The sequence below is a fragment of the Artemia sp. Qi Xiang Cuo genome, chromosome 3, assembly GCF_049724085.1.
Source record: "Artemia sp. Qi Xiang Cuo chromosome 3, ASM4972408v1, whole genome shotgun sequence".
Classification (NCBI taxonomy): domain Eukaryota; kingdom Metazoa; phylum Arthropoda; class Branchiopoda; order Anostraca; family Artemiidae; genus Artemia; species Artemia sp. Qi Xiang Cuo.
This window is the reverse complement of record NC_142796.1, coordinates 47,899,510-47,924,127: the sequence shown is the minus strand read 5'-3', so window position 1 is coordinate 47,924,127 and position 24,618 is coordinate 47,899,510. Positions and strand designations below refer to the sequence as shown.

At 32.8% G+C, this 24,618-nt stretch overlaps 1 protein-coding gene across 1 annotated transcript in view; it reads left to right on the top strand.

The window, feature by feature from the left end:
- The first annotated feature begins 259 nt into the window (after positions 1–259).
- Positions 260–24,618, top strand: part of LOC148954200 (uncharacterized) — a 195,267-nt gene continuing 170,908 nt past the window's right edge. The window contains exon 1 of the mRNA XM_089086980.1: positions 260–297. The gene's annotated coding sequence lies outside the window, so the exon portion shown is untranslated. The remainder of the gene's footprint in view (positions 298–24,618) is intronic.

Below are 24,618 nucleotides of genomic sequence, written 5' to 3'. Positions count from 1 at the left end.
GGGAACAAAAAGAAAATGTAGTTAAAAAAGAAGAAAAAGAGTAGTAATAAATACACAATAGCTTCCAAAAAAAAGAAAAGGGAAAGAAAGCAAAACTTATACCTGCAAAACTGCAATTGTGGCCTATAACTCATGGCTCTCTTTGTTGCCGTCTACGAAGTTTCCCAAAAACCGGAAAATTTGAGCAGGTCAGGCTGGGGAACCAGATTATGCCTGCTGCGTATGCATAGTTGGAATGTAGAAGGAGTTGGTAAATGGATAAAAATTGAGCTGATCTTAGGCTGTTTACCCTTTGCTGTAAGTTTTCAGAATTGGCGTATATTACTACTACTACTAACGACTCACCGCAGCACCAAACCGCCTGAGGCCAACAGTTACGCACGCTTCTCCTCAAATTTGTGCTTTACTGAAAACAAAATATGTTTAAAACGTTTTTACTTTTCTTACTTTCATAAATAAAAAATTATCAAAACTTATTAAGAATAAATATCAGTATAGGTAAATGAAACTGACAATACACAGTCATTTGTTTTTTTTGTTTTCATTAAGGCGCAAATTATGTTCCGGTCTTGAGAAGCCATGGGGGTTATTAGCCCTACTCTTGTTAATTTCTGCTTGTTTTGAGTTTGGCTTGGCTATTCATTGTAATTTCTTTTCGTTTTGAGTTTCATTCATTTATTTATAGTGATTTCTGGTAATTTTACGCTTAGAAGATGATTGACTTTACTTTTCTTTGAAAAACTTCTTTAGTGGAAAAAGTTTTTAAAATTAATCTTATCAAAGGATTCTTGCCATATGCTATAGCAATAGTAAGATTTTTATGGATTTTCAAGAAGTGATTTTCAGTTATTTTGTCAAAAGCATCGCCTTGTCAGACATTGACGGTCTGCAAAGAAATTATTTGAATGGAGTATTAAATCAAAACATATTTCCCTGTTCAAGACAATTCTGCTCCCAGAGGCACTTCACATGGAAGGGGTCGTCCTAGAAACTTCAAAGGGGGCTCATTAGAATGGAAACTGAGAGTTCTAGCGCCCTTTTTAAGGGTCAAAAGTGATTAGAGGGCAACTAGCCCCCCCCCTCCACGCCCATCATTCCCCCAAACACATCCAATCAAAATTTTGAGATAGCCATTTTGTTCAGCGTAATTGATTTCTATATAGAAAATATGTTTTGAGGAGGACACTCCCCCACAACCCTCATGGTAAGGATTTCAAGTTATGCCCTGGGGCCATATAAGAACGATGTTGGCACAATATATTATTTATTATTTTTTTCCTTTAGAGCAGGGCACTTCGTATCGAAGAATTTGTCCTAGAAACTTCGAAAAGGGCTAATTCAATTGGAAATTGGAGTAGACCGTGCCCTTTTTAATAGTCGAAAGTGATTGGAAGGCAACTAATACCCCTTTCACGCCCGCCATTTCCCGAAAAACATCCAATCAAAATTTTGAGATAGCCATTTTGTTCAGCGTAGTTGATTTCCAGATAGAAATTATGTTTCTGAGGAGAACACTCCCCCCAGCCCTCAGAGCAAAGGTTATAAGTTATACCCTGGTGGCATATAATGTTTTTATAGAAGGTTTTGTCGTAGAAACTTCAAAAAAGACTCATTCGATTGGAAATTCAAAGAGCTAGAGCCCTTTTTAATAGTCGAAAGTGATTGGAGGGCAACTAACCCCCCTCTCATACCCACCTTTTCCCCAAACACATTCAATAAAAATTTTGATATAACCATTTTATTCAACGTAGTTTTAAGTTCTGGAAATTAGATCTTTGAGAATGACAACCCGTCCACAGCCCTCAGGGCAAGGGTTGTAAGATATGCCCTGGGGGCATGTAAGGTTTTGTATAGACAGCGTTGTCGTAGAAACTTCAGAAAGGGCTCATTTAATTGGAAGTTTAAATGGCTAGTTTCCTTTTTAATAATCAAAAGTGATTCTAAGGCAACTGACACCCCTTCCAAGTCCACCATTTTCCCAAACACATCCAATCAAAATTTTGATATAGCCATTTTGTTCAACATAGTTGAAAGTTCTGGAAATTACATGTTTGAGCAGGACACTCCCCTCACAGTCTTCAGGGGCAAGGATTATAATTTATGCCCTGGGGGCATATATGGGTCTTATGGAAGGAATGTTCATATAAACTTCAGAGAGGGCTCATTTTATTGGAAACTGAAAGTTCTAGTTCACTTTTTAAGCGTCAAAAGATATTGGAGGGTATCCAGCCCCCTCCTGAACCTCTTTTTCCCAAATGCATCCAATAAAAATTTCAAGATAGATATTTTGTTAAAAATAGTTTAAAGATGACATAACAAAAATTCCGATGTCGACAAAACCCCCCAGGACCCGGGGACAGGCGTCGTAAGTTATGCCCTGGGGGCATATATTGGTCTTATGGAAGGGATGCTCGTATTAACTTCAAAGATGTCTCATTTGATTGGAAATTGATAGTTCTAGTTCACTTTTTAAGAGTCAAAAGAGATTGGAGGGCACCTAGCCAACCCCCCCTTTACGCACGTTTTTCCTAAAACCCATCCGATAAGAACTTTGAGGTAGCTTTTTTTCAAAAATAGTTCAAAGACCATATAACGAAAACTCCGGGGTCGACAGAGCCCCCCAGGGCCCGAAGGCAGGTGTTGTAAGTTATGCCCTAGAGGAATATATGTTTCTTATTGAAGGGATGCTCAAAAAACTTCTGAGATGGCTCATTTGACTGGAAATTGAAAGTTCTAGTTCAGTTTTTGAGAATCAAAATAGATTGGAGGGCAACTAGCCCTCTCCCCCACGCCGGTTTTCCTCCAAATGCAACCAATAAAAATTTTGAGATAGCCTATAAGTTAAAAATTGCTCAAAAGTCAGATAACAAAAATTCAAGTGTCGTCACAACCCCCTAGGGCCCGGGGGAAGGCGTCGTAAGTTATATCCAGGGGCATATATGGTTCGTATGAAAGAGATACTGATATAAACTCCTGAGAGAGCTCATTTGATTGAAAATTGAATGTTCGAGTTCACTTTTCCATAGTCAAAAGAGATCTAAGAGCTACTAGCCCCTCCACCCATGCCTTCTTTTTCCAAACCCATCTAATGAAAACTTTGAGAAAGATATTTTGGTAAAAATAGTTCAAACATAGGATAAAAAAATCCAGTGTCAATACAACCCCCCAGGGCCCAGAGGAAGGCGTTCTAAGTTACGCCCTAAGGGCCTGTATGGTTCTTATGAAAGGGATGCTCGTATAAACTTCATTTTGAAACTCATAAAGGCCGCAAAAACGAGTGTCTTACCTGTGTTGACGCACCTCATCAACCTTTCTCTGGATCTTGGAGTCTTCCCGGAAGCACTAAAGATTGCAAGAGTGGTTCCTCTTCATAAAGGAGGAAAAAAAGATGACCCATCGAATCGAAGACCTATATCTATTCTCTCATTTTTCTCTAAGTTATATGAGAAAGTGGTACATGCCCAGTTAAGTTATTATATTGAAAAGAATAAAATTCTAATGGAAAATCAATTTGGGTTTAGAAAAGGGCTATCTACGGGTACATCAGATCTGAAATTGGATGATTGGATTAATGATGCATTTGAAGCTGGTCTCATATCCGCAGCTGTGTTTTTGGATATGAAAAAAGCGTTCGATACGGTGGACCACTCAGAGCTTATTCAAGCTCTTGACTCGATTGGGGTGAAGGGTTCAATTCTGGAGTGGTTTTCATCTTATTTACACAATCGGTATCAGACAGTTAAGAATGGGTCATTTTTATCTTCAAAAAAGAAAATAGAGTTTGGGGTCCCACAAGGGTCAATCTTGGGACCTCTAATTTTCATTATTTTTATTGATCGAGTGAAACACTGCCTGTCAGAGGCTGGTGTCATCCTGTTTGCATATGACGCTTTGCTCTTTCTGGCAGCGCCTTCACTTGATGTTTTATATAATAAAATTCATAATGCAGTTTCTGAATTCCTAACTTTTTTGCAGAAAAATATGTTAACCCTTAGCTTTTCTATAACTTTTTTCATTATATTTTCTAGAACTTCGTCTATTCCTGGAAATGACCATTTCACGGTTCAAGAAAATGTGATAAAGGGAGTAGTAACAACGAAGTATTTGGGGTTTTTAATTGATGAAAACCTGTCGTGGAAAAACCATTCAAGTGCAATAGTTGAAAAATTAAGCAGAGGCCTTGGGGTGATGCGAAGAATTAAAAATCTAGTCAAAAAAAAAATCCTGAAAATGATTTATTTTTCTATATTTTACCCATATATTAGCTACGGATGCTCTATATGGGCAAGTAATTTTGTAACATGTTTCAAAAGAGTACAAAAAATTCAGAATAGAGCTGTAAAATTATTATCTGAATTTGATGATTCTGATGAGGTTCCTGCTCATGAGCATTTTAAAAAGAATAAGTTAATGGATGTATCCCAAATTCAAGATTACCAAGTCGCGATTTTCTCGTATAAATATTTGAATCAGCTGCTCACCCCTGCTTTTGAAAATCTTTTTACTTTTAATAGAGACCGTCATGATCATAATACAGGAAAAGCTGATAACTTAACTCATGAGTTTAGGAGCACCACTCGGGCATCTTTTGTGATTCGCCATTATGGTCCCCATGTTTGGAATATATTGCCCGAGTGTGTGAAAAATGCGCCTAGTCTTCCGGCTTTCAAGTCACGGGCAAAGAAGTTTCTTTTATCTCGTGAGTGAATTTGGTGTTAAGCCCAATCCAGGTTTTCATTCTATTTAAGGTATTTCCCCGATTTACTTTGCTTTTTTTTTTTTTCCTTTTTTTTGCTTTTTTTTCTATCTACTTCTTGTCTTTTCCTCTTTTTCCCTTTTTTCCTTTATTCCTTCATCAGATAAGTTTCTTGTGTGTTGACTAGCAAGGTATGAATGTTGTTTTAATTAGTTGAGAGTGATAACCTCGCTTGCCCTTTCAAGCTTATTGCCTTTTTTGGCAGGCGAAAGGTGAATAGTGTTTTTTTCTTTTTTAATAAATGTATAGCTCATATCTCATTGAGGGCTCATTTGATTGGAAATCAAAAGTTCTAGTTCAATTTTTAATAGTCAAAAGAGGTCCAAGGGCAGCTAGCCCCCACCCACGCCTTCTTTTTCACAAGATCACGCAAGATCACAGCCAATCAGAGGGCTACATTACTAGATACACAAGACCACATCCTCTTTCTAGACCAATCATAGATGTTTATAAGTCTAACGAATACGAACGGGAGTAACGCAACAGATATAAGGAATCATGGGGGACTCGAAAGAGATCGAAATTCTATCTTGATAAGGCTTCATTTTCTTTAGGCTTAGCGATAAATTCGGGAATTAATATTATTTCGAAGCCTTTATAACGCATCTTGACTCTTGGATTCATCTCTTGGATAACCTAGATTTAAGATGTTTCTGAGTGCAACAGATTCCGAGGGGAATGATTATAGCTTAACTTGGGGGAGAGATGGAGCATAAAAGGAGATTAATAGAGATTGAATATATTACTGAACCAGATTCCTGAGAATTTTAAATGTGACAGTGCAGAGTTACCAAACATAGGAACCGTTAGAAATAAATCAAAATTTTAGGGGATTATTTTGGCGAAACAAATTAATCGATGTTTCAGGGATTATTTGGGCCGACTAGTTTGATAGATTTTAGAGGATGATTTGGGGTGGAACTCTGTGGGCGCTATAATCGACATGTACACAATAAGGGACGTGGGAGATATAAAATATTGTTTTTGGCAATGGAGTATGCTAAAAAGTTAAAACTAATAGACCCATTGGTGTCAGGATAACAATGTGAATTAACCTAGCTTTACTTCCCAATTGTGTTCTGTATATTAGGCAAGTACCATTTAAGCAGTTATGTCAATATAAAAAGTTAATCATTTATTTTTTAACATGATAATTTTATTTCAACTTTTTTTACATGTCTTAGAATGAACAAGTACTCAATATGGGATTAGTGAGACGATTGTGGATTTGAACATCAAGGACTGCAACCACCAATGACCCTAGCCACCAAGGACTTCAACCTCCAAGGGGCCCCCTCCCTCCAACTTTTTGGGGCCCATTCCCCCATTTTTTTAAGTACTTTTTTGGAAGTTTTTTTAACTTTTTTTTATTATTTTTTTAAGCATGTTTTTTTCAACTTTTTTTTACGTGTCTTAAAATAAAATGAAATATGCTTGCAGATGTACCAATCGTTCTCTATGCTTGGTCATAAACACGAGGCGGCTTTCCCAGTGATACTCTATTCCCCGTTATCGACACTGCCTACTCTATTGCATGTAATAAATCAGTAATTTTTCTACATAGGAAGGATTGACATCTGCATCATATTTTTGTTTAAAAAGTGAAAATGAATGATTCGAGGAAAGTGTGTACACATGCTAAAGTCATTGTTGTCTTGAATGCTGACAAGGAGAAGTATTTGAACTATGAATCAAGTACAAGTGGTAGCACTATTGGAAATGTATGCGTGCGTTTTCATGACAGTGAGAGTTTAGATTTCTTTGGAGTACCCAAGAATTTCCATTGTACAAATGGTGGATATGCAAGAGTATCATTGCCTGAGACGATAGTGCTAAAAAAGAATGCCGACATAAAATTAATATTGATTAAGAGGGGCATCTTCTTGCTCATGGTTCTAGTAAGATATTACCTACTGATACATCTTATTCCCCTCGTTCTGGTACTAGTATTCAAATGAATGCAAAGGGGAAAAGAAAAGCCAACTGCTGCACTAATGTAATAAATCATATCATGACTACCTGCTAGAACTGTCACCTGTGTAAACACAATGTGAGAATAGACAGTGAAATCGCTAGCAAAACAAAAAGGGCATTGGCACATAATATCATCAATGATTATAAAGATGAATTGATGGAAAATGAAGCACAAGTAAAAGCTATTACTACTATTGATCATATAGTCAACGAATCCAATAGTACCAAAGATGAAATACAGATTGAGCCAGTAGGTGACACCCCAGTAAAAATTGTGTATGGTTCAAAATGGATGAATGATTATTCTACTGGTTATGAACTAAGAGAAGAGAATAACTATAGTATCAAGAGAGAACATGATAAATTATTTTGTGGAACAGATTCAAAATATACAAAATTATTCAATGATGTTAATAATGTATAATAATGTATGAAACATATTTTTATGTTAATATTCTATATTTCGTTATTTCATTAAAAATATATTGTACATTAATTTGTTACATGACCTTTATTTTTAGGGTATGCTAGAACGTCAAACGTCCAGAATATTTATTAAAAAGGTCAGAGATGTAAGAAAAGAGTTTTCAGAGATAAAGATACTACTAGCAGGCTCATAATGGATATATTAGAAAATGAGATACCTTAACAGAACTTTTACCAAAGTCTGAGAGGGATGAATTGAATTTTTTCTCAAAAATCTCCACAGACAAGCAAACACCCGTCCTGACACACAGCAGAGAGAAATTTGGTTTTCAGAAACAGGAACATCATCTTTTAAAATACATCTGTTTCTATTAATAATATTTGATTTTTTAATACAAATGGGTTTTAGTTTCAGAAATAAGAACATCCACGTTTGAAATACATCTGATTTTAATAGTGATTTTGTAAATAGAGTTTCGGTTTTAGTTTTTGGAAATAGGAACATCCGCGTTAAAAATATATCTGATTATATTAATAGTATTTTATTTTTAATAAAGTTGGGTTTTAGTTTTCAGAAATAGGCTTTAGTTTTTCGAAATAAGAATATCCATGTTTGAAATAAATTTGATTATATTAATAATATTTGATTTTTCTTAATAAAGCTGGGTTTTAGTTTTCGGAAATAAGGACACCCACGCTTAAAATATATCAGGTTTTACTAATAACATTCGATTTTCTTATAAAGTAATTCCATTGTCAAAATCAATGAAAAACCTGTCTTATAAGTTGAAGTTCTCATCTTTTTTACTCACATTATTGCTCTCCGACTGTTTGTGAACACCATCACTAAGCAATAATTTTCTAAAGGCTTATGTTATATTATATCAGATTAATTTCTTTTCTTAGTAATCCGTCTAAACCTGTCTTACAAATTGAAGTGTTCGTATTTCTTCACTCCCAATATTACTTTACGAATTTTTGTATACCCCAACACCAAGCAAATACTTTTCAAAAGGCTTTATTATATTATTTCAGAACAAGTTCTTTTCGTAATATTCCTCCTAGACCTGTTTTACAAGCTGAGGTACTCATCTTTTTTCACTCCCAACATTACTTTACGACTTTTTGCAAACCCCAACACCATGCAATACATTTCAAAAGGCTTTATTATATTATTTCAGGACAATCTCTTTTCGTAATAGTCCTCCTAAACCTTTTTTAAAAGTTGAAGTTCTAATCTTTTTTCACTCCCAACATTACTTTACGACTTTTTGCATACCCCAACACCAAGGCAATAGTTTTCAAAATGATTTATTATATTATTTCAGAACAAGTTCTTTTCTTAATATTCCACCTAAAACTGTTTTACAATTTAAAGTACTAATCTTTTTTCACTCCCAACATTACTTTACGACTTTTTGCATACCCCAACACCAAGCAATACTTTTCAAAAGGCTTTATAATATTATTTCCGAAAAAGTTTTTTTCTTAATATTCCTCCTAAGCCTGTTTTACAATTTAAAGTACTTATCTTTTTTCACTCCCAACATTGCTTTACGACTTTTTGCATACACAAACACCAAAAAATCCATGTTGATAACCTTTAGTATACCAGTTTTGAACAACTTCTTTTCTTAGTATTCCTCCTTAACCTGTTTTACAAGTTAAAGTACTCATCTTTTTCACTCCCAACATTACTCTACGACTTTTTGCATACCACAACACCAAGCAATACTTTTCTAAAGGCTTTGTTATATCATTTCAGATCAAGTTCTCTTCTTAATATTCCTCCTAAACTCTTTTTATAAGTTTAAGTACTCATCTTTTTTCACTCCCAACATTCCTTTAAGACTTTTTGCATACCCCAGCACCAAGCAATACTTTTCAAAATGCTTTATTGTATTATTTCAGAACAAGTTCATTTCTTAATATCCCTCCTAAAACTGTTTTACATTTTGAAGTACTAATCTTTTTTTACTCCCAACATTACCTGACGACTTTTTGAATACCCAACACAGAGAAATACTTTTCAAAAAGCTTTATTATATTATTTCAGAACAAGTTCTTTTCTTAATGTTCCTCCTAAACCTGTTTTACAAGATAAAGTACTCATTTTTTTTCACTCCCAACAATACTTTATAACTTTTTGCATACCCCAACACCAAAAAATACATTTCAAAAGGCTTTATTATATCATTTAAGAACAAGTTCTTTTCTTAATATTTCTCCTAAACTCTTTTTATAAGTTGAAGCACTCATCTTTTTTCACTCCCAACATTCCTTTACGACTTTTTGCATACCCCAAGACCAAGCAATACTTTTCACAATGCTTTATTATATTATTTCGGAACAAGTTCTTTTGTTAATATGCTAAACCTGTTTTACAAGTTGAAGTACTAATATTTTTTTACTCCCAACATTACTTTACGACTTTTTGCATACCCCAACACCAAGCAATACTTTTCAAAAGGCTTTATAATATTATTTCAGAACAACTTTTTTTCTTATCATTCCTCCTAAACCTGTTTTACAAGTTAAAGTACTAATCTTTTTTCACTACCAACAATGCTCTACGACTTTTTGTATACCCCAACACCAAAAAATACTTGTCAAAAGGCTTTTTTATACATTTTATGATCAAGCTCTCTCCTTAATATTCCTCCTTAACCTGTTTTACAAGTTGAAGTACTTATCCTTATCACTCCCAAAATTACTCTACGACTTTTTGCATACCCCAACACCAAGCAATACTTTTCAATTATATCATTTCAGATCAAGTTCTCTTCTTAATATTCCTCCTAAACTCATTTTATAAGTTGAAGTACTCATCTTTTTTCACTCCCAACAATACTTAACGACTTTTTGCATAAACCAACGCCAAGCAATACTTTTCAAAAGGCTTTATCAAATTATTTCAGAACAAGTTCTTTTCTTAATATCCCTCCTAAACCCATTTTACAAGTTGAAGTACTCAGCTTTTTCACTCCCAACATTACTTTACGACTTTTTTGCATACCACAACATCAAGCAATGCTTTTCAAAAGGCTTTTTTATACTATTTCAAAACAATTTCTTTTCTTAATATTCCTCCTAAACCCATTTTACAAGTTATTACTATCTTTTCTTACTCCCAACATTATTTTACGACTTTTTGCATACCCCAACACCAAGCAAATACTTTTCAAAAGGCTGTATTATATTATTTCAGAACAAGTTCTTTTTCACAAGTTCTTTTCCGTACTCATCTTTTTTCACTCCCAACATTACTTTACGACTTTTTGCATACCCCAAAACCAAGCAATACTTTTCAAAATGCTTTATAAATTTATTTCAGAACAACTTCTTTTCTTAATATTCCTCCTAAACCTGTTTTACAAGTTGAAGTACTCATCTTTTTCATTCCCAACAATACTTTACGACTTTTTGCATACCCCAACACCAAAAAATACATTTCAAAAGGCTTTATTATATCATTTCAGAACAAGTTCTTTTCTTAATATTCCTCCTTAACCTATTTTACAAGTTAAAGTACTCATCTTTTTTCACTCCCAACATTACTCTACGACTTTTTGCATACCCCAACACCAAGCAATACTTTTCTAAAGGCTTTGTTATATCATTTCAGATCAAGTTCTCTTCTTAATATTCCTCTTAAACCCATTTTACAAGTTGAAGTACTCATCTTTTTTTCACTCACAATATTCCTTTATGACTTTTTGCATACCCCAACACGAAGCAATAATTGTCATAATGCTTTAATATTTTATTTCAGAACAAGTTCTTTTCTTAGTATTCCTCCTAAATCTTTTCTACAAGTTGAAGTACTTATCCTTTTCCACTCTCAACATTACTTTACAACTTTTTGCATACCCCAACACCAAGCAATACTTTTCAAAAGGCTTTATTATATTATTTCAGAACAAGTTCTTTCCTTAGTATTCCTCCTAAACCTGTTTTACAAGTTGAAGTACTCATCTTTTTTTACTCCCAACATTACTTTACGACTTTTTGCATACCCCAACACCAAGCAATACTTTTCAAAATGCTTTATTATATTATTTCAGAACAAGTTCTTTTCTTAATATTCCACCTAAACCTGTTTTACAAGTATAAGTACTAATCTTTTTTCTCTCCCAACATTACTTTACGACTTTTTGCATACCCCAATACCAAAAAATACATTTCAAAAGGCTTTATTATATCATTTCAGATCAAGTTTTCTTCTTAATAATCCTCCTAAACTCATTTTATAAGTAGAAGTACTCATCTTTTTTCACTCCCGACAATACTTTACGACTTTTTGCATTAACCAACGCCAAGCAATACTTTTCAAAAGGCTTCATTATATTATTTCAGGACAAGTTCTTTTCTTAATATCTCTTCTAAACCCATTTTACAGTCATCTTTTTTACTCCCAACATTACGACTTTTTTGCATACCGCAACATCAAGTAATGCTTTTCAAAAGGCTTTATTATATTATTTCAGAACAAGTTCTTTTCTTAATATTCCTCTTATACCCATTTCATAAGTTGAATTACTCATATTTTTCACTCCCAATATTACTTTATGACTTTTTGCATACCCCAAGACCAAGCAAATAATTTTCAAAAGGCTGTATTATTTTATTTCAGAACAAGTTCTTTTCTTAATATTCCTCCTAAACCTGTTTTATAAGTTGAAGTATTAATCTCTTTTCAGTCTCAACATTATCTTGCAACTTTTTGAATATCCCAACACCAGGCAATACTCTTCAAAAGGCCTTATAATATTATTTCAGAACAAGTTCTTTTCTTAATATTCTTCCTAAACTTGTTTTACAAGTTGAAGTACTAATCTTTTTTTACTCCCAACATTACTTTACGACTTTTTGCATACCCCAACACCAAGCAGTACTTTTCAAAATGCTTTATTATATAATTTCAGAACAACTTCTTTTCTTAATATTCCATCTAAACCTGCTTTAGAAGTATAAGTACTAATCTTTTTTCACTCGCAACATTACTTTACGACTTTTTGCATACCCCAACACCAAGCAACACTTTTCAAAAGGCTTTATAATATAATTTCAGAGCAACTTCTTTTCTTAATATTCCTCCTAAACCTATTTTACAATTTAGTGTACTTATCTTTTTCACTCCCAACAATACTTTACGACTTTTGCATACCCCAACACCAAAAAATCCATTTCAATAGGCTTTATTATATCATTTCAGAACAAGTTCTTTTCTTAATATTCCTTCTCAACCTGTTTTACAAGTTAAAGTACTCATACTTTTCACACCCAACATTACTTTACGACTTTTTGCATACCCAAACACCAAGCAATACTTTTCAAAAGGCTTTATTATATTATTTCAGATCAAGTTCTCTTCTTAATATTCCTTCGAAACTCATTTTATGAGTTGAAGCACTCATCTTTTTTCACTCCAAACAATACTTTACGACTTTTTATACCCCACTGCCAAGCAATACTTTTCAAAAGGCTTTATTATATTATTTCAGAACAAGTTATTTTCTTAATATCCCTCCTAAACCCATTTTACAAGTTGAAGTACTCATCTTTTTCACTCGCAACATTATTTTACGACTTTTTTGCATACCACAAAATCAAGCAATACTTTTCAAAAGGCATTATTATACTATTTCAGAACAAGCTCTTTTCTTAATGTTCCTCCTATACCCATTTTACAAGTTGAAGTACTTATGCTCTTTCATTCCCAACATTACTTTATGACTTCTTGAATACCTTTAAAGAGAGAGATTATTCAACCTTTTAAGGGTAATTTAGAGTAGGTTACGTGGTACATTTTTAAATTTTTTTTTAATAAAGTTGCGTTTTATTCATTTTTAAGGTTAATTTAGACTAGCTTACTTGCACCAACGTAACCTAGTCTAAATTAACCTTAGAAATGCATAAAAACCATTTTTTGGTGTTGGGGTATGCAAAAACTCGTAAACTATTGTTGGGAGTGAAAAAGATGAGCACTTTAGCTTGTAAAACAGGTTTAGGAGGAATATTAAGAAAAGAACGTGTTCTGAAATAATATAATAAAGCCTTTTGAAAAGCATTTCTTGGTATTGGGGTATTCAAAAAGTCGTCAGGTACTATTTTAAGTGAAAAAAGGTTAATACTTCAACATGTAAAAAAGGTTTAGGTGGGAAATTAATAAAAGATATAATTCAAAAATGAAATTATAAATCCTTTCGAAGAGTACCGCTTGGTGTTGGGATAAGCAAAAAGTCGTAAAGTAATATTGGGAGTGAAAAAAGATGAGTACTTATACTTTTAAAACAGGCTTAGGAGGAATATTAAGGAAAGAACTTGTTCTGAAATAATATTATAAGGCCTTTTGAAGAGTATTGCTTGGTGTTGGGGTATGCAAAAAGTCGTAAAGTAATGTTGAGAGTGGAAAAGGATGAGTACTTCAACTTGTAAAACAGGTTTAGGAGGAATATTAAGAAAATTACTTGTTCTGAAATAATATAATATGGCCTTTTGAAAAGTATTTGCTTGGTCTTGGGGTATGCAAAAAGTCATAAAGTAATGTTTGGAGTAAAAAAAGATGAGTACTTCAACATGTAAAATGGGTTTAGGAGGAATATTAAGAAAGGAACTTGTGCTGAAATAATATAATAAAGCCTTTTGAAAAGTATTGCTTGGTGCTTTGGTATGCAAAACAGTCGTAAAGTGAAGGTGGGAGTGAAAAAGATGAGTACTTCAACTTGTAAAATGGGTTAAGGAGGGATATTAAGAAAAGAACTTGTTCTAAAATAATATAATACAGCCTTTTGAAAAGTATTGCTTGGCGTTGGGGTATGCAAAAAGTCGTAAAGTATTGTTTGGAGTGAAAAAAGATGAGTACTCCAACTTATAAAATGAGTTTAGGAGGAATATTAAGAAGAGAAATTGATCTGAAATGATATGTTAAAGCCTTTTGAAAAGTATTGCTTGGTGTTGGGGTATGCAACAAGTCGTAAAGTAATGTTCAGAGTGGAAAAGGATGAGTACTTTAACTTATAAAACAGGTTTAAGAGGAATATTAAGAAAATTACTTGTTCTGAAATAATATAATATGGCCTTTTGAAAAGTATTTGCTTGGTCTTGTGGTATGCAAAAAGTCGCAAAGTAATGTTGGGAGTAAAAAAAGATGACGACTTCAATTTGTAAAATAGGTTTAGGAGGAATATTAAGAAAAGAATTTGTTCTGAAATAGTATAATAAAGCCTTTTGAAAAGTATGGCTTGATGTTGTGGTATACAAAAAAGTCGTAAAGTAATGTTGGGAGTGAAAAAGATGAGTACTTCAACTTGTAAAATGGGTTTAGGAGGGATATTAAGAAAAGAACTTGTTCTGAAATAATATAATAAAGCCTTTTGAAAAGTATTGCTTGGAGTTGGGGTATGCAAAAAGTCGTAAAGTATTGTTTGGAGTGAAAAAAGATGAGTACTCCAACTTATAAAATGAGTTTAGGAGGAATACTAAGAAGAGAAATTGATCTGAAATGATATGATAAAGCCTTTTTAAAAGTATTACTTGGTGTAGGGTAATGCAAAAAGTCGTAAAGTATTGTTTGGAGTGAAAAAGATGAGTACTTTAACTTGTAAAACAGGTTAAGGAGGAATATTAAGAAAAGAACTTGTTCTGAAATGATATAATAAAGCCTTTTGAAATGTATTTTTTGGTGTTGGGGTATGCAAAAACTTGTAAAGTATTGTTGGGAGTGAAAAAGATGAGCACTTTAACTTGTAAAAAAGGTTTAGGAGGAATATTAAGAAAAGAAGTTGTTATGAAATAATATTATAAAGCTTTTTGAAAAGTATTGCTTGGTAATGGGGTATGCAAAAAGTCGTAATGTAATGTTGGGAGTGAAAAAGGACTAGAACTTCAACTTGTAAAACAGGTTTAGGTGGAATAATAAGAAAAAAACCTGTTCTGAAATAATATAATAAAGCATTTTGAAAAGTATTGCTTCGATTTGGGGTATGCAAAAAGTCGTAAAGTAATGTTGAGAGTGGAAAAGGATGAGTACTTCAACTTATAAAACAGGTTTAGGAGGAATATTAAGAAAAGAACTTGTTCTGAAATAATATAATACAGCCTTTTGAAAAGTATTGCTTGGCGTAGTATGCAAAACAGTCGTAAAGTAATGTGGGGAGTGAAAAAGATGAGTACTTCAACTTGTAAAATGGGTTTAGGATGGATATTAAGAAAAGAAACTGTTCTGAAATAATAGAATACAGCCTTTTGAAAAGTATTGCTTGGCGTTGGGGTATGCAAAAAGTCGTAAAGTATTGTTGGGAGTGAAAAAAGATGAGTACTTCAACTTATAAAATGAGTTTAGGAGGAATATTAAAAAGAGAAATTGATCTAAAATGATATGATAAAGCCTTTTGAAAAGTATTGCGTGGTGTTGGGGTATGCAAAAAGTCGTAAAGTAATGTTGGGAGTGAAAAAGATGAGTACTTTATCTTGTAAAATAGGTTTAGGAGGAATATTAAGAAAAGAAGTTGTTCTGAAATAATATTATAAAGCCTTTTGAAAAGCATTTCTTGGTGTTGGGGTATGCAAAATTCGTAATGTAATGTTGGGAGTGAAAAAGGATTAGTACTTCAACTTTTAAACCAAGTTTGGGTGGAATATTAAGAAAAGAACTTGTTCTGAAATAATATAATAAAGCATTTTGAAAAGTATTTGCTTCGTGTTGGGGTATGCAAAAAGTCGTAAAGTATTGTTGGGAGTGAAAAAAGATGAGTACTTCAACTTATAAAATGAGTTTAGGAGGAATATTAAGAAGAGAACTTGATCTGAAATTTTATAATAAAGCCTTTTGAAAAGTATTGCTTGGTGTTGGGGTATGCAAAAAGTCGTAAAGTAATTTTGGGAGTGAAAAAAAGATTAGTACTTCAACTTGTAAAACAGGTTTAGGAGGAATATTAAGAAAAGAACTTGTTCTGAAATAATTTAATAAAGCCTTTTGAAAAGTATTGCATGGTGTTGGGGTATGCAAAAAGTCATAATGTTGGGAGTGAAAAAAGATGAGTAACTTCAACTTATAAATCAGGTTTAAGAGGAATATCAAGAAGAGAACTTGTTCTAAGATAATATAATAAAGCATTTTGAAAAGTATTTGCTTGGTGTTGGGGTATGCAAAAAGTTGTAAATTAATGTTGGGAGTGAAAAAAAAAATGAGTACTTCAACTTGTAAAATGGGTTTAGGAATAATATTAAGAAAAGAACTTGTTCTGAAATAATAAAATAAAGCCTTCTGAAAAGTATTTCTTGATGTTGGGGTATGCAAAAAGTCGTAAATTAATGTTGGGAGTGAAAAAGATGAGTACTTCAACTTGTAAAACAGGTTTTTCATTGATTTTGTCAATGGAATTACTTTATTAGAAAATTAGATATTATTAATAAAACCAGATTTATTTTAAACGTGGGTGTTCTTATTTCCGAAAACTAAAACCCAATCTTATTCAAAAAAATCAAATATTATTATTATAATCAAATGTATTTCAAACATATATATTCTTATTTCGGAAAACTAAAACCTATTTCTGAAAACTAAAACCCTACTTTATTAAAAATCAAATATTATTAATATAATCAGATATATTTTTAACGCGGATGTTCCTATTTCCGAAAACTAAAACCGAAACTGTATTGGAAAAATTATTATCAAAATCAGATGTATTTCAAACACAGATTTTCTTATTTCTGAAAACTAAAACCCAACTTTATTAAAAAATCAAATATTATTAATAGAAACAGATGTTCCTCCTTCTGAAAACTACCATTCTCTCTGCTGTGTGTCAGGACGGGTGTTTGCTTGTCTTTGGAGATTTTTTAGAAAAAATTCAGCTCATCTCTCTTAGACTTTGGTAAAAGTTCTGTTAAAGTATCTCATTTTCCAATTTAACCCCTTTGAGCCTGCTAGCAGTATCTCTATTATGACAATTTCATTTCTTACATCTCTTACTTTTTTAATAGATATTTTGAACATTAGACGCTCTAAAACACCCTAAAAATAAAGGTCATGTAACAAAGTAATGTACAATATATTTTTAATGAAATAATGACATGTAGAATATTAATATAAAAATATGTTTCATACATTATTATACATTATTAACATCATTGAACAACTTTGGACATTTTTAATCTGTTCCATAAAATAATTTATCATGTTCTTTCTGGATACTATATTTATTCTCTTCTCTTGGTTCATAATCAGTAGAATAATCATTCATCCATTTTGAGTCATACACAATTTTTACTGGGGTGTCACCTACTGGCTCAATCCGCATTTCATCTTTGGTACTATTGGATTCATTGACTATATGATCAATAGTAGTAATAGCGTTCATTTGTGCTTCATTTTCCATCAATTTGTCTTTATAGCCATTGATGATATTGTATGCCAATGCCCTTTTTATTTTGCTAGTTATTTCACTGTCTATTCTCACATTGTGTTTACACAGGTAACAGTTCTGGCAGGTAGCCATGATATGATTTATTACATTAGTGCAGCAGTTGGCTTTTCTTTTCCCCTTTGCATTCATTCGAATACTAATACCAGAACGAGGGGAATAAGATGTATCAGTAGGTAATGAGTTACTAGAACCATGAGCAAGAAGATGCCCCTCTTCATCAACTATTATTTTTATGTTGGCATTCTCTTTGAAAGCTAACTTCTCTGGTAATGATACTTTTGCATATCCATCATTTGTACAATGGAAATTCTTGGGTACTCCAAAGAAATCTGAACTCTCACTGTCATGACAACGCACGCATACCTTTCCTATATTGCTACCACTTGTACTTGTTTCATAGTTTAAATATTTATCGTTGTCAGGATTCAAGACAACAATGACTTTATCATGTGTACACACTTTCCTCGAATCGTTCATTTTCACTTTTGAAACAAAAATAGGATACAGATGTCAATGCTTCTAATGTAGAAAAATTACTGATTTAATACATGCAATAAAGTAGGCAGTGTCGATAACCGGGCATAGAGTATCACTCGGATGTATCACGTCGTGTTTATGAGCAAGCATAGAGAATAATTGGTACATCCGCAAGCATATTTCATGTTATTTTAAGATACGTAAAAAAAGTTAAAGAAAACCATGTTTAAAATATAATAAAAAAAAGTTAAATTTTTTTTTCAAAAAAACATTAAAAAATGGCGGGATGGGCCCCAAAAGTTGGAGTGAGGGGGCCCCTTGGAGGTTGAGGTCCTTGGTGGCTAAGGTCATTGGTGGTTGCGGTCCTTGATGTTTAAATCCATAATCGTCTCACTAATCCCATATTGTGCACTTGTTCATTCTAAGACATGTGAAAAAAAGTTGAAATAAAATTATCATGTTAAAAAATAATTGATTAACTTTTAATATTGACAAAACTGCTTAAATAGTATTTGATTAATATACAGAACACAATCGGGAAGTAAAGCTAGGTTAATTTTCAATGTCATCTTGACACTAATGGCTCTATTACTTTCAACTTTTTAGCATACTCCATTGCCAAAACCAATGTTTTATATGGTCCTCATCCCATATTGTGTACATGTTTATTATAGTAACCACAGAGTTTCACCCCAAATCATCCTCTAAAATGTATCAAACTGTTTCGGCCCAAATAATCCCTAAAATGTCGATTAATTTGTTTCGCCCAAATAATCCCCTAAAATGTCGATTAATCTCTATCGGTTCCTATGTTTGGTAATTCTGCACTGTCACAATCACATTCCCCTCTGAATCTGTTGCACTTAGAAACATCTTAAATCTAGGTTATCCAAGAGATGAATCGAAGAGTCAAGATACGTTATAAAGGCTTCGAAATAATAATAATTCCTGAATTTATTCCTAAGCTTAAAGAAAATGAAGCCTTATTAAAATAGAATTTCTATCTCTTTAGAGTCCCGCATGATTCCTTATATCTTTTGCGTCACTCCCGTTCGTATTCATTAGACTTAGAAACATCTATGATTGGTCTAGAAAGAGGATGTGGTCTTGTGTATCTAGTTTTGTAGCCCTCTGATTGGCTGTGATCTTGTGTATCTAGCGGTATTACCGGGCCCTCTACTAACAAACTTACAATAGATATTAATGTAAATTAATAAATAAATCTTAAAACGAGTGAAACTTTAATTGAATATGCAAATCAAGCTTGAAACGAAGAAAAACTACTACAAACAAGAGTTTGGGTATGACCTCCTTCTCTCACAGTAAAAGTCTAAAGCCCACTGCGTCATTGGCGCTTTACTTAAAACTATATGCGTCTAGAACAGTCTTGGAAAGTATAAGCAACATCAAATTGAATATTTGATGTATAATGATATTAATTGTTGAAAGATCCATCAGTTCAAGAATTTATTTCACTGTAATAATATTTTTATTTTCAATGCTGTAAGAACTGGAAAATAAAATATTTGTAATATAATTCGTTTTCAGCTAAGCACCAATGACGCAGTAGACCTTTGGTTTTTATTTTCAGTTAGGAAAGGAGGCAGTACCCAAACACTTGTTTATAGTGAAACTATATTCGTCTTAAACAACTTTAAAAAAAGCTAATAAATTAAACTGACTATTTGAAGCATAATAATATTAATTACTGAAAGCTCATCAGTTCAAAATGTTACTATAATTTTAATGTTTACTTTCAATATTAAGTACAAAAGAAAATATTTGTTATAAAATTGGTTTTCAGTAATGCGCCTGTAGTGATCTACCTTTTAATGGAGAAGGGACAAGGAACGGGACAAGGAAACCTATGCCTGAGGCATGAATATACAGTGTAGTTCAACCGGTACATTGACTTATCAAGGACAGTGACCTATTACTATGAATGATAGAGGAGTTACCAGACGGGTTTCTAAGGCAAAAGCGACAAATCCCTTTATATTATAGACCTATAAAGTGATCAAACATGTTACATTTGGAATTATGGACGAGATTGTGTAATGCAATCAGACTGGTTTAGACACAGGTTTCTAAGCCAAAACTTACGATCGTCACATTACGTATTCAAAAGGTTTATTGCGTCTTCTGTAAAAAAAAATGTCAAACAGTAATAAGCTCTAGGCTGTAGGTACCTTGCATCGTGTCTAGAATTGATTGGCATATGGTGTTAAATCATTTTGCTTAAAAGCTCACTCTAATTGCAAAAAAGGGTATAGCATTTGCGAATTTGACTGTATGACAGATATTAATTGTTGATTGAATAATAGGGATGTGAATGATCCTAATTAGTGATCGGACCGTATGAAGGTGGTAAAAAAAGGGCTAAACTGATTATCAGTTAAGGTAACCCCGAAGGGCTTGTTAACTCAGGCAATTTGTTATAAATTTGGAACAATATCAATCTATGAAAATGGTTAACGATGCTAGAATGACCTTGTGACTTGACCTAGCTTTACTTCTTCGATGTGTTCTGTAAAACACACAAGTAGTGTTTGAACAGTGTTGTCAATTTAAAATAGGTTCGAAAGTTATAGTAAACTAAAAATTTGATACTAAGAGAGATGTAGATGGCAAAAAAAGAATTTTAAAAAAGAAATTCAGAACAATCCATAAAAATCCTTACAAATAAAGTAGTGAGGTGTATATGAGTACGAACCGTCAAGGATCATAAGCACCAATGACCCTAACCACCAGGGACCTCAACCCCCAAAGGTCCCCTATCCCCAAACTCCAAGGGGTGCCCTCCCCTCCAACTTTTTGGCCCCCTCACTCCCTTTTTTTTTGAATTTTTTTTGAAGTTTTTCTAACTTTTTTTATTTATTTTTTTTTAACATGATATATTTTTTCAACTTTTTTTTACATCTTTAAATAGTATCAGAAAAATAGAATGACACTTGATTTAAATTTTAAAATATATGTTTTTGCATACCCATACTCCTATTGATGAGGACTGATGGTTCTCATTCAACATTTTTTCAGGAAAAAAAATTTTTTTTAACTAATTTTTTTTGGAATTCGAAATTATTCAACTTTTTTTACATCTCTAAATCATATCAGAAAAATAGAATGACACTTTTGATTTAAATTTTAAAACATATTCTTGTGCATAGCCATGCTCCTATTGATGAGGACTGATGGTTCTCATTCAATATTTTTTCATGAAAAACCAACTGATTTTTAACTAAATTTTTTTTGGACTTCGAAATTATTCAACTTTTTTTATTAAGTTTTTTTATTTTTTAACATGGTATTTTTTTCAACTTTTTTTACATCTCTAAATCATATCAGAAAAATAGAATGACACTTGATTTTAATTTTAAAACATATTCTTTTTTATACCCATACTCCTATTGATGAGGACTGATGGTTCTCATTCAATATTTTTTCATGAAAAACAAGCTACTGCTTTTTTAACTAAATTTTTTTGGACATCGAAATTATTCAATTTTTTTTACATCTCTAAATCACATCAGAAAAATAAAATGACACTTTTGATTTAAATTCTAAAACATATTCTTGTGCATACCCATACTCCTATTGATGAGGACTGATGGTTCTAATTCAATATATTTTCATGAAAAACAAACTATTTTTTTTAACTAAATTTTTTTTTGGACTTCGAAATTACTCCTTTTTTTTTCTTTTTTTTATCATGGAATTTTTTTCAACTTTTTTTACATCTCTAAATCATATCAGAAAAATAGAATGACACTTTTGATTTAAATTTTAAAACATATTCTTTTGCATACCCCTACTCCTATTGATGGGGACTGATAGTTCTCATTCAATATTTTTTCATGAAAAATAAACTATTTTTTTAACTAATTTTTTTTGGACTTCAAAATTATTCAACTTTTTTTTACATCTCTAAATCATATCAGAAAAATAGAATGACACGTTTGATTTAAATTTTAAAACATATTCTTGTGCATACCCACACTCCTATTGATGAGGAATGATGGTTCTCATTCAATATTTTTTCATGAAAAACAAACTATTTTTTTTAACAAAATTTTTTGTTGGACTTCGAAATTATTCAAATTTTTTTTTTTTTTTTTTTATTTTAACATGTTATTTTTTTCAACTTTTTTTTACATCTCTAAATCATATCAGAAAAATAGAATGACACTTTTGATTTAAATTTTAAAACATATTCTTGTGGATACCCATACTCCTATTGATGAGGACTGATGGTTCTCATTCAATATTTTTTCATGAAAAACAAACTATTTTTTTAACAACATTTTTTTTTAGACTTCGAAATTATTCAACTTTTTTTTACATCTCTAAATCATATCAGAAAAAAAGAATGACACTTTTGATTTAAATTTTAAAACATATTCTTGTGTATACCCTTACTCCTATTGATGAGGACTGATGGTTCTCATTCAATATTTTTTCATGAAAAACAAACAATTTTTTTTAATTAATTTTTTTTGTACTTTGTTAACATGTTTTTTTTAAACTTTCTTTTACATCTCTTAGAATGACATGAAACATACTTAAAACTTAAAAAATTCACAATTAATTGGTATAAACAAACACCCACCCAGACACACAGGCAAAAAGAGTGAAAGAGACAAAAACACATACAAATACGTAGATTCAGACACACCAACTGAGAAAGACATGCATTTGGAATAAGCAAACACCCGCCCAGACACACAGGCAAAAAGAGCGAGAGAGACAAAAGCACATACAAATGCGTAGATTCAGAAACACAAACCGAGAAAGACATGCATTTGGAATAAGCAAACACCCGCCTAGACACACAGGCGAAAAGAGTGAGAAAGACAAAACACATAAAAATACGTAGATTCAGACACACAAACAGAGAAAGACATGCATTTGGAATAAGCAAACACCTGCCCAGACACATAGGCAACAAGAGTGAGAGAGACAAAAACACATACAAATACGTAGATTCAGACACACAAACTTAGAAAGCCATGCATTTGGAATAAGCAAACACCCGCAAAGACACACAGGCATAAAGAGTGAGATAGACAAAACACATACAAATACATAGATTCAGACACACAAACCGAGAAAGACATGCATTTGGAATAAGCAAACACCCCCCCCCAGACACAAAGGCAAAAAGAGTGAGAGAGACAAAAACGCATTGTAATAATTAATTGGAATAAGGAAACACCTGCCCAGACACACAGGCACAAAGAGTGAGAGAGACAAAAACACATACAAATGCGTAGATTCAGACACACAAACCGAGAAAGACATGCATTTGGAATAAGCAAACACCCGCCAAGACACACAGGCACAAAGAGTGAGAAAGACAAAACACATAAAAATACGTAGATTCAGACACACAAACCGAGAAAGGCATGCATTTGGAATAAGCAAACACCTGCCCAGACACACAGGCAGAAAGAGTGAGAGAGACAAAAACACATACAAATACGTAGATTTAGACACACAAACTGAGAAACACATGCATTTGGAATAAGCAAACACCCGCCCAGACACACAGGTAGAAAGAGTGGGCGAGACAAAACACATACAAATACGTAGATTCAGACACACAAACTGAGAAAGACATGCATTTGGAATAAGCAAACACCCACCCAGACACACAGGCAAAAAGAGTGAGAGAGACAAAAACGCATTGTAATAATTAATTGGAATAAGCAAACACCCGCCCAGACACACAGGCACAAAGAGTGAGAGAGACAAAAACACAAACAAATACGTAGATTCAGACACACAAATCGAGAAAGACATGCATTTGGAATATGCAAACACCCGCCAAGATACACAGGCAAAAAGAGTGAGAGAGACGAAAACACATACAAATTTGTATATTCAGACACAAAAACCGAGAAAGACATGCATTTGGAATAAGCAAACACCCGCCTAGACACACAGGCAAAAAGAGTGAGAAAGACAAACACACATAAAAATATGTAGATTCAGACACACAAACAGAGAAAGACATGCATTTGGAATATGCAAACATCTGCCCAGAAACACAGGCAGACAGAGTGAGATATACAAAAACACCTACAAATCCGTAGATTTTGACACATAAACCGAGAAAGACATCCATTTGGAATATGCAAACATCCGCCAAGAAACACAGTCAGAAAGCGTGATAGAGACAAAACACATACAAATACATAGATTCAGACACACAAACCGAGAAAGACATGCATTTGTAATAAGCAAACACCCCCCCCCAGACACAAAGGCAAAAAGAGTGAGAGAGACAAAAACGCATTGTAATAATTAATTGGAATAAGGAAACACCCGCCCAGACACACAGGCACAAAGAGTGAGAGAGACAAAAACACATACAAATGCGTAGATTCAGACACACAAACTGAGAAAGACATGCATTTGGAATAAGCAAACACCCGCCTAGACACACAGTCAAAAAGAGTGAGAAAGACAAAACACATAAAAATACGTAGATTCAGACACACAAACCGAGAAAGGTATGCATTTGGAATAAGAAAACACCCTCCCACGCACACA